This window comes from Miscanthus floridulus, chromosome 6, assembly GCF_019320115.1.
Source record: "Miscanthus floridulus cultivar M001 chromosome 6, ASM1932011v1, whole genome shotgun sequence".
Classification (NCBI taxonomy): domain Eukaryota; kingdom Viridiplantae; phylum Streptophyta; class Magnoliopsida; order Poales; family Poaceae; genus Miscanthus; species Miscanthus floridulus.
In genome coordinates, this window is record NC_089585.1 from 68569113 (window position 1) to 68585479 (window position 16367).

Genomic DNA, 16367 nt, shown 5'->3' on the forward strand with positions numbered 1-16367 from the left:
TTTCTAACGACAATATAAGCACAAGCTAAGCTCAAAAGGGTCAAAATATTATACTATTGACCAAAAGAATCACAACTATGCCTAATTATTCAGTCTAGAAGTGTTGAGCAAGTAGTACAAGTTAATTAGGTGCCAACATATAATAATTTTAATAATATTAGTGGAATCTCAAGATATATATGCAGACAACATATAGTATTTTAGTAGAGCAGATATATATAGCACCCTTTCATATGATTCCAGCTGGAAATATAAAGAATCACTCAAAGAAATAAAGCTACTTTGTTATCTACTAAATTGTTACGGCTTATAATAATATAATAATGCACTGAAAATAGATAGCTACTTAAAAGTTATCACCAATAGCTAACTCATGAAAAGGATGTTTCCTAAAGCTAAATATAGCTTTTAATTATTAATTGCTCCCAGTTGTGATAGGGATACAAGCAGCAATAGGAATATAGAACGCCTCTACTCCTACTATATATATATAATAGTCACTGCTGTACTATTTTATTATTTTCACTTGAATGTTGAACCGCTACTTGTAGTATTGTGATGTGCATTCTAAACATAAAGCTTGAAGCATGATTTTGCACATTCACAGGATACATGATTTACATCACAGAAAGAACCACTCAACAGAAACTGCTCATGCAGCCATTTCAGCACAAATGTGCAATTCTTCACTTGATCCATTAAGAAGATTTGGCATGGGTACCTAATTACATAGATCATAAACCACTATTACCAGCTACTGATCATTAATTAGTCAAAACTAACATGAAACAAACTCTAAACACACCTAAGCATGTGGACAAGTTTATTTGGACTGAGCCTAATCATAACCTTAAACTTGCTTCCTCTAACACACAGCACACACCCCAAATTGTATGCTAGGGGTGGAAACTATTGCATGTCCATTTTGTGTGGCGTGAGCTACTTCCGGAAAGTGGCTATTTTATCTGGCATAGCACCATAACATGCACTCTTATTAAATTGTATGCAGCAGTCACCAAGCGTTTTTCCCTTCACCACTCCATGCATAACTGATCTGTAATCATGCACATTGGCGCAAGATAAAGCTAATGGAGAACATGGATAGCAGAGCAGGTGGCTACGGGTAACAATGGCTGGCGGGCTGCAAGGACAGCAACGAGCAAGCTGCCAGGCTAGGAACTATTCCTAGGAACAGAGCAAGAACGACGTATGCGACCCTAGCTTTATTGATTTGGCAAAGAATAAGACTATGGGTCGCAAAGCAGCACTAGATCAGGACAAAGCAAGTACTAAAAAACTAGGGGACCAAGCCAGATCTGGAGGATAAAGAAATCACCTTTGAAAAGCACCTCGGTCAGGGAAGCAGGGACCACGCGCATGTGCACGGGAGTGAGGACCAGCTAGCAGGACTCCCATCATGACCTTGAGGGAAAGCACGTGGTCATGTCGGGGGCCACCGGGCGCGCAGACGCAGCGGGCGTCAGCCGCACAGGCGCTAGCTGCTGATGGGATGGGCTGCGGTGCGCAGACCGAGCGGGCGCTGGCAAGCAGCCGGAGCGATAGCCGGCCGCATGAACGCAGCATGCGGCAGGGTGGAGACGGCCACGGCCGCGCGTCAGGGCCGGCCTGGCGACCGTTGCTAGCTGTCGCTGGCTAGGGGTTGGAGACCGACGCGCGGTCAGCAGGGCGAAGCTACAACGCGTACTGGGGGCGGGTAAGAGAATCGTGGGCCCCATAGGTAAGGGAATTTGGGCACGGCCAGATCGATCTGAGCTGAACTAAAAATTTCAGTTGGGGTGGAGAAAAATTCTAGGGAAAGGTCGTCTGTACGTACACCGATATTTAACGAGAAATTCCAGCTCCGGAGGACAATAAGTCTAGAGAAGTGTCCTCTATACATGATCAATAATTAACTAGAATTTCCGGCTCGGGAGATGAATAATTCCAGGTAATGTACTGAGAAGAAGTGAGAAAACAAGTGCCCTGGACAGTAATGACCAACAAGCAAAAGATGAGGTTAATTCTGTGTACTTATGAATTTTTCTGTATGCTTATGATGATTTGTCAAACTTACAGTTACTGTATGTTTATAAATTAATTTGGTTGTATGCTTCTAATATATAGTCTGTGTACTTATATTTTGTAGGGCCTAATTAATTAAAGCACAAACACATAAGTCATAAGACTAGTTCACAGGATATCAACTCAAAAGACAATAGTTCACAATATATGTTCAAATCACAAAAAAGAAACAGCCAAAGAATAATATATGTTTACAAACATAAATAGTTCACAACAGATTTAGACGAGCACTCATAATTCACAACATAAATAGATGGTTCACAAACCCAACACAATGATCTAGTCATACATCAGCTAGGACCAACAAAAGCTCTACATTTGACATCAGACTACTTCCAGAAATTAGCGATTGTCATGCATCAGGTAAGCAACAGACTGCTTCCTGTAAGATGACATTTGACACCATTCACTACTTCCAAATTTTGCTCATAAGACAACCAATAGCTACACCTACACACACTGCTGCAATAATAACATAGTCCTTCTTCAAAATCTCTACTTGCACCTTCAATTGCCAAAGATCAATAACAGCACTATCAAGTTTTGCCTTCATTACATCCAAATCATGCTTCAGGTCCAAATTGCGGTCGTTTTAATTGGACAGTGTTATACACAAGGATTGAAGCTGAACTAAATGTACCCTTCTGGTGACTCAAGTACTTCGGTTATTTGGTCCCAACTTGTTGGTGTGGACAAAGGTGCTGGTGAGGCAAATGGATCATCTTCCTCGTACAGTGGTGAGTCTGGTGTTAGGGCGAAACTTGAATCTCCTGATAAAGAGTCGGGTGATTGAACTGTGTAACCTGCATGACAATCCACATGAGGTAGTTTAATAATTGGATTATGATACATCTCAAGTATGTGGTTAGGGGCGATGTATAAGATGGTTGTACCATACCTAACTGCAGAAGAGCCAGTTGCTGTCCACCTCCACCTGCTTGCTCAGAAGTCCCTGCACCGTCCTTTGGGAATAGTGTGTATCGGAAAGGCGTGTTGATCATAGCTGCAAAGGTTCTGTTGTAACTGTAGTTACCGTTCTGTTGTGCCTAGATTGCCGAGTTGGGACCCAGTGCATATCCTTCTACGTCCATCCAAATTGGCCACATGTAGAGCACAGTTCCTCTGCAGATGGCTACATTCCATGTAGAAGGTATATCTTCTCAGGATGCATATGTCTTGAAGGTTGTAGTGAGATCCTCCTTATTCAATTTTGGATACAACACAACAACCTTGTTCGTGAAGACCATACTTAAGGCTTTAGCGACGAGCAAATGTGGTGGCAGTCGGGATGGGGGTGGCAGGCCATCGAAGGGTAGTATTGCACAACCATGCTGGGGAGTCCATGGATACGTGACAATCTTTGCGCCCCAATGTCAATTTCTGCTGTTCTCAAGATTTCAGTGGCTTGCTCTATTGAACTGCCCCACACCAAGTAATCTGGATCATATCATAGAATATTCTCCAAAGCAGCATTAACCCCACAGATGTTGACAATTGCATGGTGTATCAGGATGCGATTAATCTGGTCCTGGTTTGCTATTGTTGGGACCTTGAGAAGTACTGTGTAGCCAAACCATTCTTTTGCATCCATGGAGATCTCACTATCGTGGAAGATTGTGATGGTGTCCATCCGACAGAAAAACGCCATCACTCTCTCCTCCTGCAAAATAAGGAACAAAAAATTGTCAATTAAGAAACACAACATTATATAAGTTGAAAATTTTAGCAGCACCTCCCCTGTACTGGGAGGGTTCCCAAACCTGCAAGAAAAACGCCGGCACGAAGTCCGACAGCCACATTTTCGGCACAATGGCCCACACATCAACATTTGCGGCACGAAGGCCAGCAACGACATACACGGCACGACAGCCGACAACCGGGGAGGGAGGGGGGCTTTACCTTGGGTGACGGTAGAGTTGGGCGATGCGGAGTCAGGATCACCTTCGTCTCTGGCTAGACGTGGGGAAAACGGCGTGGACGATCGCGGGGCGTGACGCGCGGGCGTGGGGGCGTCATGGTCGTCGGCCTATCCTTCTCCCCTCCTCTTCTCCCTTCCTCTTCTCCCCTCCTCTCTTTTCCTTCTCCTCTCCTTCTCCTCCTCCTCTTCTCCCCTCGTCCTCCCTTCTCCCTGCTCCTCTTCTTCTGCCCTTATCCTCTCTTCTGTCTTCCTCCTCCTCCGCTCTATAGAGCCGGGCCGGTGCCCGCGGGGTCGACCGGGGAGCGTGGCCGGGTGGCGGCGGGGGTGGGCCGTTGGGGAGCATGGCCGAGGGGCGGGGATAGTGGGCCACCAGCGAGCGTGGCCGGGGGGCGACGGCGGTGCCCCACAGCCGGGCGAGGCGGGGCGGCGCGGGGCTTGACCGGGAGGGCGGCGCGTCGGAGGCCGGCGGTGTGGGGCCCGACTAGGAGGGGTGGGGCCGGGCTTGGGTGGCGCAGGGACGACGGCGGCGTTCGGCGGGGCGGGCCAGGCTCGGCCAGGGCGAAGGCCAGGAGGGGCTAAGGCGGGGGGGGGCAGGGACCGGCGGCGGCGGCGACGTGGGCAAGGTGGCTGGGAGCGTGAGAGTGTGGGTGTGAGTGTGGCCGGATGAGTAGATGAGCGTTGGCCTTGGACGAGGCCCCGAAACGACCGTTATAATTTCCTCCACGCGGGGGGTTTCTTTTCGCTCGCTCGCTCGCTCCCTCCCGCCCACCTGCGCGCCGCTAGGGTTCGCCGTGCGCCGCCGGGGCTTCCCTCATCCGCCACCCACGCGCGGCGCTAGGCCGCTCGCCACCCCGCCCACGCCTCCCCTACCGCCCACGTGGACACTCGCATCGTCGGCGTACCCCATGTGGCGTCGCGGCCAGGCCAAGCTGCGCCCCATTCCCCGCGCAGCCATGCCGCCCCAGTGCCCCACCCGATTGGCCGATTGGAGTTCTTTGCTTCAACTCAGAGCATAGGTGATTAGAAATCAAATCCCTCCCTTTGTAATTTTGCAAGTCAAAGATCATGACATCATCGGTTGCTATCAAGCAATGAGGGATCGAAGAGTTAAAATTTAATTATAATTTTCTTCTGATATTTTGTAATCTCAATTTGTTATGGAACAAATTTAGTTTGAACTATATGTATCTTTTATCTAAGCTCATCTGAATGTTTTGTATTGTTCATCCAAATATTTTCTTGCCATGGGCATACTCTGCTCTAAATTTCTGGGTCCGCCACTGATTCCATGTCAGTATTGTCTGATCTGTATGTATATGATCGATGTCTTGCTGGCTTGGCTGATCTATAGTGCATTCCTATGTGATTTGGTTTGGAATCAAAGAATCTGTGAGCACCGATTGTAACTGACTGGCACTATTTTCCTGCTTTTTCTGTGTACTAGATTAATACTCGTGTGTTGCAACGGGTGCAATACAAAATTTCATGAGGTAATTGGTGTTATCCAAAAATCCTCAAGTCAAAATGAAGATATAAATGATTACTTGCCAGCATTTGGTTTTGGTGCCTGACGAGGTCTAGCTTTGGAGGATTTATTTGCTTTAATTTTGACTTTATGTCCTAGCAGATCAGTAATATTTGGGCTCCTAAGTAAACTGCTAACTCCTTGAATGAACCCAGGACTGGTCATAGTCCATTCGATTGACTCGGTAGTATCTCACATCCCACACATAGGGAGCCCTTCTTTTTGCATACAAATAAAAGAAGGAAAATTATTAGGAACGACAGATATTAATCAGGAACATGCATCTGAAAGTTTAGCATTAGTGTCTTGGTGAGTTTCAGAATTCAGAGTTCAATTACTCGGATTTGCACAATATTTCATTAATTGGGATGCTTGATTAGTATATTGACTTTACTTGTATCTTTCTAATTATTCAAAATATTTTTACTTATATAGTAGATGACGATCATGATTTCTGATATGTGTATAAACCAATATACTGAGAAATAATCTTTGATATCAATGTTATCAATTTCGCCACACCTAAATTTTTTTCCTTCCTCCGCCACTGGTCCATGTCCTCCATTAATAGCTTTATCTTGCGCCATATCTCATACTTGTTCTTGCTTTATCTATTGCAGGATGGGTCGCAAGAAGGTGGTTCACCCTGAAGATGAGTCGGGTAATGGAGATGCTTCTCTGCCTCTCCCCAAGAGAGCGAAGAAGCCCACTGCTAAGCCTCCACGCAACAAGTGCAAGGTGTCAGCAGGACGTGGCAAGAACTCCTTCCACAAAGCAGCGGATGACTTGTACTTGCCCAATGTGGATGTCGAGTTGGTTCCTATGACTGAGCAATTGTTCACCCATCCGGGCGATCAGCGTTTTATGGATGACGTTCATCCGCCTCGCCCTAAGGACTATTTTAGCAACCAAGGAGAGGTCTTTGGCAAAAGGTTTGAATGTCCATCTGAATCTCGAGATGCTGATTTTCGTGATCCTCGCTTTGGGACTATCTTTCAGCTGGACTACTATGATTCAGTGATCCTTTCCAAGAGCCAGCCAGTGGTTTTACAGAAGTACATTGATTGGGATCATTGTGTCAAATTGGGTGATCCTGAGATGACTAGAGCTCTTGAAATGTTGGAAAGGCGTAATTTCAAGAATCTCATGACCATGCAGTATCCGTGGAGCAATGAGGTCATTGCATAGTTCTTTGCTACTGTTTGGTATGAGAAGGCCATAGCTGATCATTATGGTTATATGCATTTCTCCATTGAAGGTCAACCCTATTATGTCTCTTATGCTCGCTTTGGCAAAATTCTTGGATTTGAGTTTGATGACATAGACAAACATCGGCTTAATTGCAACCCTCACCGTGACATTGATCTCTCTTTTGCTTACAATGAGGATGCTACTACCGATGACTTCTACACCGTCAACAACATGAGAAAGGTTTATCGCTATTTTAATTGGTTGGTCCAAACTTTGGTTCCCAAGATTGGTGGTGCTTCAGTGATTTTATCTTCTATGGGTCCCATCTTGAAAGCTTTTCAAGAGGGTAATGAGGAGGATTTCAGTGCTTTTGGCTTCATTTATAGGCAGATTTAGTTGACATCTTGGGATCCTAAGAAGTCATGTGCTCATGCTCCCTATATCATGAAGATGATTGAGGTAGTCACTCAGAAGGAGTTCATCAAAGAAGTGAGCCATGAGCCTTACCGACCTGTGAGAATTAGTGAGACAGCAAAGAGGAGAGGCCGCAAGCCCAGTCAACCTCAGCCTCAGTCTGTGCCTTTGCCTTCCTCCTTGCCATAGCTGCAGCTTATCCTAAAGACGTCCAAGGTCTTCTCTTACAGGGTATGCGCTCTGTGTTTCGGATGTCCATGGCCATCTATGAGGCCAACAGAGCACCACAGGTTTGTCTAGGAGGAGCTTCACCACGCCGAGGTCCAGCGCAAGATGATTGTCGAGCACATAGGTGTGACTTTGTCCCCAGTTTGTCCTCTACCTCCAGCACCTCAGCAGCCTGAATGGTGGAATCTGTTGTTTCAGCAGTCTTTTGTGCAGCCACAGCAGACACAGTTTGACACCGACGAGCAGCCACAGGCCTCGTCCCATGTTCAGCAGGGTGTTGGTGGCAGCTCATCCTCTGGATGGGCTTCCGCCACCTATGGTATAGCTGGTCACTTCTTCGGCCCTGCCTTCGACGTTCTCTACTCTGCCTCCTATCCTTCTACTTCCGATGGACAGCAGCCCGGTGAGACCCAGGAGGATGACAGTGTCAACCCTTCTATTTCCGGTGGACAGTAGCCCGGTGAGACCCAGGTGGATGACGGTGTCAACCCTTCTACTTCCGGTGGACAGCAGCCCGCTGAGACCCAGGAGGATGACGGTGTCAACCACGATGAGTGAGGCGCACGTGTTCTTCAATGACATCTTTCTTTTTGGTGCTTGACGCCAGAGGGGGAGAAAATATATGTTTGCCTCATTTATCTATATGCTATTTATGTATGGACCTTGGCTTGTATCATGATCTATATCTCTTGTTGACTTCTATCTATATTTTGGGCTTGTATGACTATATATTGTGATGAACTATGTGTGATTTTTAGTTGGTACTTAATGGTTGCAAGGACATGTTAATGTTAGTTTGCTTATCTAATATCATATCACTTGTGATGGTGTATGCCTTCATTTATTTGTTGTGTGATATTCATGTCATATGCATCACGATTATTTTTGTGACACCTTTGCACACCTAGGAAAGCATGGATGTATATGATTTGTTTCCTAGCACTTTCACTAAAATTGTGCATATATATGTGGCCTTTTATGCCAAATTGTAGATTCAAAACATATATGCATATATTTAGGGGGAGCTTGTCATATCCAAAGTGCCAAATTGTGAGCTTTATATGTGTTGTTATCAATCACCAAAAAGAGGGAGTTTGTAAGTGCAACAAATCCTATTTGTGAGTTTTGGTGAATATAATGACAAAGCAATAAAGAGCTAAGGATGTTTCGTGAGATTTTCATTTAATCATCGATGTGAAAAGTCTAAATGAGAAATGGGAACCCTCAATTATTACTTCAAAGCTAGTAAGTCATGCTTCAACTTGAGATAATTTCATTTTATTTTAACTTCTCTTGATCAGTGATAGAATGCTGTACTGTAAAGAGGTCGGGATCGAAATTATATCACTTGCAGGTGTCCTAAGTGCTCAAAAGATCAATTCTATTTTCTCTAGACACCTTCCTAAAATCATCCTTGACTTATATTTTCTGGTCCAAGCTAGCTTAAAAATTCTTCTCAGCCGAAAATTCATTTTCCTTCAACAAGAATTTTCGAAAGCCTACTCCTTTGAAATTTCTTGCTTAGCCGCCTTAAATTTCCAGAGCACCCCTCTCTATTGAAGACCGCAAATTAAGTGGAATTGTATCCCTCCCAAGCAAGAAATTTAACAAGAATTTTCAAAAGCCTACTTCTTTGAAATTTCTTGCTGAGCCTACTTAAATTTCCAGAGAACCCCTCTCTGTTGAAGACCACAAATTAACTGGAATTTTATCCCTCCCAAGCATAAAATTCCAGTGCGGTAGTCTTTCTGGTTCACTGTCTTATATTCATTTTGGCAATGCCCTTCTTCCCGGACTTCTCACTTGACAAGCGTCATGCTACGGCCTCCTTTACCATTGTCGTGCTGCCACAGAGCCTCTGTTGCTAGCTAGCTGCTCCTGCTTAATTTTATCCTCTCTGTGTTTATTTATGATGAAAAACACTGTTGCGTGGTAACGACCGAACTAGTTCAACGACATTTTAATAGAGTTCGTGGCATTATCTCTGCGAGTATATTTACTCAGTTACAGAATATATAGCTAATGAACATACAGTATGTTTATGCCAACTCCAACACCAATAATTTATTCCATATATATAGTTATTAATTACTCAGTTCTAGAATTTTACACCAGAAAGCAACCAACTGCAAGAGTTAAACATATACATCCACATGCTAGCTCCTATCTCTACCAAGTATATATATCATATATATCAGATTCCATTTGCTCGAATTTCAGCACCAGCAAATTAAGCAATTGAGGAGCTCACCTGCACAAATAAACAACAAGTTAAGCAGTTTGCTAAATCACCTTGTTCTAAAAAAATCACAGGGCATATTCAAAACTCACATTAGCATTATTTTATGTGTACTTGTCGTTTTCGACGTCTTTTTGCCTTGGGGCCATCCTCCTTATGACCATGCATCTCTTAGGTATGGTGTTAGTTCGCTCGCCGAAATCTTAGGGAGGATGGAAGTATCGAAAGGAGGGATTTCATTAGATTGATAATTGAACTCTTCCTCCTCCACTTGATTTTCAACTTCGACAACCCGCTTCTTCCCAGGGAGAACCACTCGTCGTCTCTTGTTTCTAGTGTCACGCACATAGAAGACTTGGAAAACCAGACTTGTGAGTACAAATAGAAGCTAGATCGAGTAATTAGGCACGAGCACACACCCTGTTGCATAGACCGAGATAGAATTAAGTACACGGATTCCATCACGCAGTTGTAATTTGATCATGGTCACATAATCCTAAAAATTAATTACAATGCTATTATTAGCAAATTTGGTCGCTGCTACCTTATCTATCGAGCTGAGCTGAGCACACGCCCCAGGCAGGACCGACGCCTATTTGGTTGTTGTCGGTGGACGGACCGTATGCCAAGAAAGGAAGCTCCGGGATCGAGAGCAGAGCTGAGCTGAAGCGGACCAGATTTGTCCAGTCGGTGGCCTCAGCTCCACCCTCAGTGGAAGAGTTGATTTGGCTTTATTTTCTTCACATATCACAATGAATTAATTAGCTGAATCACCTGCCATTCATCAACCGGGCCGGGTCAGCTCAGGAGTTCGGACACCTGTAAGTAAACATCGATCGATTCACTATCTATACAAGCTATATGTCGTGCTAACTTGACAAATTAATAGAGAGCATGCACAACATGCATGGCATGTGGTAGCAGTGTGCCAATGGAAGTACCTTTATACTCTAGTGCTCGCTGATCTGTACATGCTCCAATGTCAAGAATCGTTCAAGGAGTTAATATTAATACCACCAGATCCAAGGTTTAGGTAGGCCCTGCCCATTCGAATCAAGAAACATATTAATACCAAAGATGAAAAGAACAGATCCCGCTGCGTACTGTACTGGGTTAATTAGAAGTCTCAGATCGAGGTCAGGAATATATGTTTGCAATTAACCTCCACTAATAAAAGCCAGCCACATCATCACCATCCATTTCTTGCCACTTTCAAGATCAATGAGAGGGAAACAGAGTGAGTTTTTTTTTTGAGTTGAGCTTCAGTTTCTGAAAGGGCCAAATAATATAGATATGGCCGGTCAGGTTATTATCAAAAGCAAGAAAAGGCCAGGTAGATGTCTGGGTTTTAGGCATCCGACGTCATAACTTGCTTGAAACCTTATCAATTTTTTATCATAGCATCTACATGCGATAACATGACGCCCCGACAAGTTTCATGATTTTCAGATTTTATATGATTTAAATACACTTTTCCTGCAAGTACCTCGTCATGTTACGTCAACAAGATGCTTGACATTTCATGTGAGTTCCTGAATATGGCCTCAACATACACCAAATATCATGAATATCATTTTTTGAATCACCAAATTCCATTATTTCATGCACCTGCAGTTCAAATTTGAAGTATGCAAAAAAATTCAACGAAACAAAAAAAATTAACGAAATATACCAAAAAAAGTCAAAATTATCCCAAATTTGAACAAGGAGTTTTAAATAATGTGAGAAGGTCTCACAAAAAAATGGGGCAAAAAAAACAAAAAAACAATTCTTCCCCGAGTGCCTTTCCTGGCACTCGGCAAAGAGGCCCTTTGCCGAGTGCCATGACAGGGCACTCGGGGAAGCCAGCCTCTTTGCCGAGTGCCAGGGTGCGACACCCGGCAAAGTAATTTTTTTAGTTTTAACGGCGTGGACGAGCTGGGCCGTCAAGTAACATTTTTCTTTGCCGAGTGCCGCTCTTCTCCGAGTGTTGCACTCGGGGAAGAGGGCCTTTGCCGAGTGCCACTCTTTATCGAGTGCTAGGCACTCTGCGGCACTCGGCAAAGCCTCTCTTCCCCGAGTGTTATTCTTCCCCGAGTGCAACACTCGGGGAAGATTGGCTTTGCTAAGTGTCCGATTTTTGACACTCGGGGAAGCCTGCGACACTCGGGGAATTTTGCCTCTCCCGTAGTGACGCATTTGCTATTACTAGGATGGATGATATATCTAAATAAATAACCTTGCGTGACAATTGACAAAATGCACTAGTAATTAAGCATGCATTATTATTATTACCAACTGCATCCTCAGCCACTCCTGCAACTTTAGAAAGGTCACGCGCCACACCCTTCACGATGTCATACTTCTCCTTTTTCTGGCATTGCAGCATCGAGGGAGACAGCCTTGCAACGTTCTGTGGTCTTCTTAAGGATCTCCTGTTGAAGCCTGAGCGCAAGCACGATGCCAGCGGAAGCAACACTAGCGTTTTGCTGGCCAACTACGGCCATCTGCTCCGCGACCTCTCCGGCCATGGCTCTCATAAACTCCGCCGATTGAATCAACAACACCAATTTCATGTGGAACACGATTTCGGAGCTTGTGACGATGGTCTCTATGTGTTTCACCATGCGCTTTGACAGTTCTTCCTTGGCCTTGAGCAGAACTGCAGCCTCACCAGCTGCCTTGCTAAATTCTGCATCTGGCGTGCTTGCGTTGTCCTCATTCTTCATCCTAATTAAGCCCCGAGACAGAAAAACAAAATATTAGTTACTTCATATCTGAAGCATAGACCAATAGCACTCAAGACATGAGCAATCTACATGCATGGCAATGGGAATTGATATAAGAATATTTCACGGTACATACCGGCGTCCGTAGTCGAAATCCGACCCTGCTGCTGGCTTGCTAGGCTGAAAAAAATGGGACAGCACCGGCGTCGTCCTCCATGCTGCGATGAGCAACATTAGGAGAACTACAACACTATTAGAAAACTTCGCCATTGATGATCTTTCTAACTTGCCTCAGCACTCTACTGACTCCAGGATTTGATCCCTGTTAAACATGATCGATCGAGCGCATCCATTTATACAGTATGGGACTTCCTCCTATATTTGGTTCTCATTGACAAAGATGAGCGGATGGAATGGCTGTGGACGAGAACATCGCCCAAAGCAAGCGAGAGTGGTCGTGCATAGTGCGGAATGGCCATGACATGCATCCACTCATCTCCCTTCTTGACGAATGAACAATAAAAATTGAATTGTAGTTTGCTATATTAGTATGTCGTCGTAGAAAGTTTTTTCTATGCCGCATGCAAGAAAGTAAAAGGATGAAATTAAAATGGACACACAATTCACACTTGACCGCAGTCTCGACAGTTGTACAAGCAAGCTTCAGAGACATGATAGCAAACGTAGGTAGTGACTGTCAATCTCTCTGATCATGATGACCAATAAACATTTGAGGCCCTAACTTGTGTAGGAGCTAGGAAGAAGACAAATAGTCTCATCATATATGAATTATTGCACACAACTGTGAGACCTACTAGATTTAGGTCGTGCAAATATACGGAGTGTAAGACTAAATTATTGCAAAGTTTTTGCCGGTTGGCAGAAGCATTAGCATATTATTCATGATCCAAAACGACCAACTATACAGTAATTAGTAGTAGTAGCACTTTTTTTCGCGATCGGGCCTTTGGATCTGTTTTTCATAAAGAAGGCAGGAAGGTGACCAAAAATACAAAGTTGTATATCATTATGGTTGTGCTGTAATTACAGGAGTACATGACAAACACTCTACTGAGAGTAAGAGTTACTCTCGTAGTTAGCCACACCATTGGCGACACCTGTACAACCAGACAGGCAACAACCTCTCAGACTTCACCCTGGATGCATCCTACGTGGCAGCGCTACGCCCACGCTACCCGCGCTCGGGGGTAACCGGAACCTCTTTTTCCTTGACCCCAACATGCACTTCAAGTTTGACAACCAGTATTACAAGAACATCCTCAGCTCCAACGATGTGCTCATCGACAGCCCCACCCCGGGTTGGCCTCATCAAGCTCAATGCCGCCAACCAGGATATCTTCTTCCAACACACGGGGGCCAATGGTGAGATCAGGAAGAAGAAGAACTACAAGGAGGGTCAACCACAGCTGATTGATCGATAATCAGTTCAACGATAGCCAGCAACCTTGGCCGAGTGCTTCTGGTTGCTTAGTATGTCTCTGCTCTCCTCTCCTATTTAGTTAGTTGGTTTGTTGATTCAGTGGTCTCAATAGTTTGCTGAATTTCTTATTTGTTTCCTTCAAACCGTACGAATTTTCCTTTTGCCCTTGCATGTGTTGATTTCTTTCAAAATTGTAGGTCTTCTTAGAGGAATCCTTTCAATTGTAGCTTAAAGGTGCATTATAATTAATGTTGGTTACAGTACTAGTACTTGTATTGTAGCAGTACTAGTACTTGTATTGGTGCCGCGATGCTGTCTTAAGGTCAGTCTAGAGTTTCATTCATCTAATAGGCTGCCACGTAGGCATTTTACGATGCAACAATATTTTTGAAATCTTCTCTATCTCTTCTCTTCTATCTACAACTTAAAAGCAGCCAGCGTTTTCGTTCACCCCGGCTAACCACCACGTGCCTGCGATCCGAGTTGCCCGGCAAAACCACGTCTCGCCAGAAAAAAAAGGAAACAAACAATCGTGGAAGCACACCCCCTGCAATGCCTTCCAAAAAATAAACCGGCGCCCAGAACTTTTACGAGAAAAAACACGTCTCGCAAAAAAAAAAAATGATCAAGGCGCCGGTCTCACGCGATCGCTATTAGCGCCCCCGCGACCCCAGCTTAATCCACACGATGAAAATAAAACTGTCGTCGCCGTGACCAATCGACGTCGACGCAATCCTCGTCCAAGCCACCGATGCGAAAGTCTGGTGCCGTCGACGTAGGCACCACGGACGTACACCCGCGATCTGCTACTCCAATCCTCCGACGACCCGTGGACATCGACGCGATCTCCTCCAAGCCACCGACGCAAAGTCTGGTGCCGTCGCCGTGGCACCGCGACATCACCCGCGATCTACTACTCCAATCCTCTGGCAACCCATGGCCACTTGACATCAACAGATCGCCGCGTGGCCACTTGACGACTGCAGCGATATGCTACTCCAAGCCGCCAACGCATGTCCATCACCGCGGCCACCTGACATCGACGGTAATATGTTTCTCCTTCCCTCGCCGCCTCCCTAGCGATCTGATTCCAGACGCTTGTTTGGTACCGTCGCTGTGGCCACTCGACATCGATGACAATCTGCTTCTCCTGCCCTCGTGATCTGCTTCTCGGTCAGACTGTACACAAGGGAGGACAAGTCACGGGTAAGTGCTGCTCAACAAATTGCCCTAATCCTGTCAATATAGTCTGTAGTGATTGCAGTTCTAATGCACGATTTAACCTTTATATGAACTAATAATATAGTTGCAATTTTTGTCCCTAAATTATATGATGTTGTTGGGTTTTGTTTCAGAAAAACAATCATATTGTTCCGTAATTCCTTTAGACCTTAATGACATATATTCCAAAGCCTAAGTACCGTACTCCTGTTGAAGTGTCGGGATGATGACCAAAACAACAATTAAAGCTGCTGCAAAAGCACATGTTAGTGGTGCGATGAAGAAACAATCTATTATTAAGGACATAGCAAAACATCTGACAAAGGAGCATAAATAGAGAAAATGATCAAAGTAAACAGAAGTCATAAATCAACAACCAGGATTTGCCACTTGATCTCCTATCTTAAAAAAAAGGCCACCAAATTAGGAACAAGATGCAACACTACGCCAATTCAAACAGGAACCAAACACAAAGCGGAGGATGTACCTGTTACTTCCAGTGAGGAGTGGTTGGCTGCAGGAGATCAAGTCTCCATAAATGCCATAAGGAAATACATCTACAGGAAATTAGTAGGGTGAAACCAGAGGTAGCAGTTTTCAATATTGATGTCTCATGTATAGATGCAAGCCTATGAAAAAATAGAAAATCATTGCCAGGATTAGCATATGGTACATATAATGCTCATTTCATAGTATCTTTTAGGTTCAGATCACAGTAACAAATGGATGCACGAAAATGGAAGCTTAACCATAGATGAACATGCTCCAAAGGGAGGTCTAGAATTGTTAGTTGAACCATTTTCAAGGTCATGGTTCCACTGAGATCTACATTGGTGACACTCAAACATTCATTTATAATCTTTCTGCATGTATGGATCCTCTTGGAATTAGTTGCATAAGTACAAATAAATATTCCCTTAGGCACTCTAAATTCATTTATGAAACATCTAAGAAATTATGCATATTAACTAGGAATAAAAAAAATTCTGCATTGAGCACCCAAACACTTGTGTTGAATAAAATTCTGGAACAATGCGAGCATTTGAGATAGATTGATAGTATATAGCTCAAACAACATATAAGAAATTCCCCGCTAAATTCTCCCAGAGAGAAAACACCCACGAGCTCATCATATAGCTCACCTGGGTGATCGCTAAATCCTAGAAGTGCAGTAAGAAAGATCCTTTTTTCCCCCAAAATTAGAAGTGCATAAAGTAAAATTCATGGAATCATGCATGCATAATAAATTAATAATAGTGCATCGACCTGTTAGTAAGTGGAAATCATTGGAAATTCTTAGACACTCACTAACCACCACTCGACATCAGCAGCGATCTGCTACTCCAAGCCAGCCGACAGCCTATCGGGTGCCATCACCGTGGCGACCCGACATCGACAGA

General features: G+C 44.4%; 1 long non-coding RNA gene and 2 pseudogenes across 1 annotated transcript; 1 reads left to right on the plus strand and 2 right to left on the minus strand.

The window, feature by feature from the left end:
- LOC136460656 (uncharacterized) overlaps positions 1-12616 on the minus strand; it is a 35100-nt pseudogene extending 22484 nt beyond the window's left edge.
- LOC136457280 (uncharacterized) lies at positions 6147-7814 on the plus strand (annotated as a pseudogene).
- On the minus strand, positions 9779-10772 carry LOC136458344 (uncharacterized). The gene is made up of 3 exons (XR_010759977.1): positions 10539-10772; positions 10142-10416; positions 9779-10017 (listed from the first exon to the last, which is right to left on the minus strand). It is a non-coding gene; the product is annotated as an uncharacterized lncRNA (long non-coding RNA).
- Positions 12617-16367: the final 3751 nt, after the last annotated feature.